Genomic DNA, 3,799 nt, shown 5'->3' on the forward strand with positions numbered 1-3,799 from the left:
GCAATTACTGGTTTTTGGTAGAAAAATGCCTGGCTAGATTGCCACCGATTTTATATTAGGACTCTTCATGTATTAAACAATAACAAGGCTGGACGTGAGCCACACTTTGTTTGAACCTAGCTAATCCAAAAACAGAAAATATAAAAAAACACAGTTTTGCCTATAGTTAATAATCCAAGATGGCCAAGAATCAGTTCTGGCTTTCCAGGATTAGAATGTCAAAATTCTATACCCAAAAATAAAGTGAACGCTAAGGAGGCCAGGATACTGATATCCACAGATCACTCCCAGTTACTTCCTGTTATTCATGCCCTGGATGACAAAGGGGACAATTGTTCTCATTACAAAGAACCAGTCAAAAGAATGTAGCCAGAAAAGAAGGAACTGTCTCACTCTGCCTCTCCACTTCGGATAGGGCCATGATAGAAGTCAACAAGCTACAATGTAGTGGATGGTCCAAGCACCAGTTTGTTTTAAAAAACAAGATAAAAATAATTCTGGTTTTGATTATAAGCTCGGGGAATGTGAATAGAAAACAAAAAAGTACTAACATTATACATAAGTTGTATTGCTTTAGAAACCCTAAGCCTGGTCAGGCACAATGGCTCACTCCTGTAATCCCAGCACTCTGGGAGGCTGAAGTGGGTGGATCACCTGAGGTCGGGAGTTCAAGACCAGGCTGACCAACATGGAGAAACCCCTTCTCTACTGAAAATACAAAATTAGCTGGGCGTGGTAGTACATGCCTGTAATTCTAGCTACTCGGGAGGAGGCTGAGGCAGGAGAATCGCTTGAACCTGGGAGGTGGAGGTTGCAGTGAGCCGAGATCGCGCCATTGCATTCCAGTCTGGGCAGCAAGAGCGAAACTCCCTTTAAAAAAAAAAAAAAAAAAAAAAACATCCGGAGCCTAAAAAAGAGGGGAACTCTATTCTAATGGCCGCCTCAAACCTTTCTTTTTTTTTTAATATGGAATGCTGGAATGCTTCACAAATGTGTACATAATCCATGCAGAGGGACCATGCTAATCATCTCTGTGTGGTTCCAATTTTAGTATATGTGCTGTTGAAGCAAGCGTTCTTTCTTTTCTTTTGAAAACGGTAGTTTTTTTACTGTGGTAATCCTGTTTTCCTTTCATTTTTGTGCAATAGATGTTTCAGGATGATCAAATATATTATTTAGCTATGAGTTCCAAAATCATGAGGCCTTTTAGAATAGTGCTATTCAAAGACAATAAAGCTATGTTGCAGTTTTGCAACTATAGACATATATGTGATAGTTCTGAGAATTTTTATTTAAGCCAAATAAAATAAAGCAAAACACCATTATCTCTTGAACATTTTCATTGTCACTGTATGTTTTCATGGCCAAGCCAAAATTCTTTGAGAGAGGCTAATAGGAAAGATAGTATTTCATACACAGGTGAGAAAATTATGGATGACTAGTACAGATTAACTAAATTATGCAAAGGCATATATCGAGGTAATGACACAATAAAGACAGGAATTCGGGGCTTTCTCTGTTTTCATTCAGGGGCAAGAAAAGACTAGGCAGCAAAGCTGGGCATGGTGTTTCACACCTGTAATCTCAACACTTTGGGAGGCTGAGACGGGAGGATCACTTGAACCCAGGAGTTTTAGATCAGCCTGGGCAACATAGTGAGACCTCCATCTCTACTGAAAATCAAAAATCAGCTGGGCATGATGGCATGTGCCTATAGTCCCAGCTACTAGGGAGGCTGAGGTAGAAGAACTGCTTGAGCCCAGGAGGTTGAGGCTGCAGTGAGCCTTAATCGTGCCACTACCCTCCAGCCTGAGTGACAGAGTGAGGCTCTGTCTCAAAAAAAAGAGACCAGGCGGCAGTTACTGACACCCTACCTTACCACCCATCTCTGGGCAGTATCTCTTATTAGCCTACCTTTGAATTTTTATTAGGGTGACACCAGCAACAGTCCCATACTCCTAATCCAGGTAAGGGGAGAGAGAGCTGCAGCCAGAAACAAGGAGGGAAGGGATGAAGATGGAAAAGAGAGAAAAAAATGAATGCCAACTAGTCTTCCTCTCCTCACTTTGGCAGTGATAAACTCTTGCTCACTCCCTTTGTGCACTCTGGTAGAGAAGCAGCACATTCCGTTTAGTTACGCGTCTGTTAGCGTGGTGAGTGTTATTTAATTGCAGAAAACAAGTTGGAGATAAGAGTGAGATTCAGGAAGGAAATTAGTCTCCTTTCTTTTCAAAAATGGTACAAAAATAACAACAAAACCATACTTAAGGAAGGAAGTAGATGGAACACAATAATATGGAGAACCATTATTCCTTCCCAGGTTAGGCAGGAGAGCTAGGATCTAGTCCTATCTGGTCACACAAAACACATGGTTCGAGCTTTTTGGAGTTCCGTTTCCTCATCTGAAAAGGCAGGGGGGTTGGAAGGTTCAAATTTTGTATTAAGATACTTTGAAGAAGTAATAACCATTTTTCATGAAAGTTAAAGGGAGGATATAAAAAGAAACTAAGATTTATCAACACTTATCTTGTGCCAGGTAATTAGCACTAGGATTTTTAAAGCACAGGCTCAAACATCCTGGGTTTGTTTGTGTTCTGCCTTCTACTAGCTGTGTGACCTTGGGCAAGTTACCTAACTTCTCTGTGTCTCCTTGTCCCCGGCAGAAAATGGGAACAATGGGCCAGGCGCAGTGGCTCACGCCTGTAATCCCAGCACTTTGGGAGGCTGAGGCAAGAGAATCACTTGAGTCCAGGAGTTCAAAACCAGCCTGGGCAACATAGCAAGACTTCATCTCTACTAAAAATTTAAAAGTTAGCCGGAAGCAGTGGTACAAGCCTGTAGTCCGAGCTACTCTGGAAGCTGAGGCAGGAAGATCACTTGAGCCACAGAGTTCCAGGCCACAGTGAGCTATGACTGCACCACTATACTCCAGCCTGAGCAACACAGAGAGATCCTACCTACAAAAAATAAAAATAAAATGGGAACAATGGTACCTTCTCCAAAGGGTGGCTATGAGGATGATGGTTTATATATACAATGTGGTTTATACATACTATATATACATATATATCATAACAGCAAACTGGCACAAAGTATTGCTCTGTAATTGCTATTATAATTATTACAACTTGCCGGGCGCGGGGGCTCACGCCTGTAATCCCAGGATTTTGGGAGGCTGAGGTGGGAGATCATGAGGCCAGGAGCTTGAGACCATCCTGGATAACACGGTGAAACCCCATCTCTACTAAAAAATACAAAAAAATTAGCCTGGCGCGGTGGCGGGTGCCTGTAGTCCCAGCTACTCAGGAGGCTGAGGCAGGAGAATGGTGTGAACCTGGGAGGTGGAGCTTGCAGTGAGCTGAGATGGCGCCACTGCACTCCAGCCTGGGTGACAGAGCAAGACTCCGTCTCAAAAAAAAAAAAAAAAAAAAAAAAAATTATTACAACTTTATCGTGATATTTTTATAGATGAAAAAATAAAATAGATGAGGAAACCATGGCTTCAGAGCTCTGAGTTTTTCTGACCTCAATATTCAGTCTCTCAACTATTGATTACGCTGTACTAGTTAAAAGAAGTGAAAGTCGGCCGGGCCCAGTGGCTCACGCCTGTAATCCCAGCACTTTGGGAGGCTGAGGTGCACAGATCACCTGAGGTTGGGAGTTCAAGACCAGCCTGGCCAACGTGGAGAAACCCTGTCTCTACTAAAAATACAGATTAGCCGGGTGTAGTGGTGCATGCCTGTAATCCCAGCTACTCAGGAGGCTGAGGCAGGAGAATCTCTTGAACCCCAGAGGCAGA

General features: G+C 42.7%; 1 non-coding gene across 1 annotated transcript; it reads right to left on the reverse strand.

The window, feature by feature from the left end:
• Window positions 1–968: 968 nt before the first annotated feature.
• On the reverse strand, window positions 969–1,071 carry LOC119621321 (U6 spliceosomal RNA). Its single transcript, XR_005237872.1, has one exon. It is a non-coding gene; the product is annotated as a U6 spliceosomal RNA (small nuclear RNA).
• Between the last annotated feature and the right edge of the window lie 2,728 nt (window positions 1,072–3,799).

The sequence above is a fragment of the Chlorocebus sabaeus genome, chromosome 11, assembly GCF_047675955.1.
Source record: "Chlorocebus sabaeus isolate Y175 chromosome 11, mChlSab1.0.hap1, whole genome shotgun sequence".
Classification (NCBI taxonomy): Eukaryota; Metazoa; Chordata; class Mammalia; order Primates; family Cercopithecidae; genus Chlorocebus; species Chlorocebus sabaeus.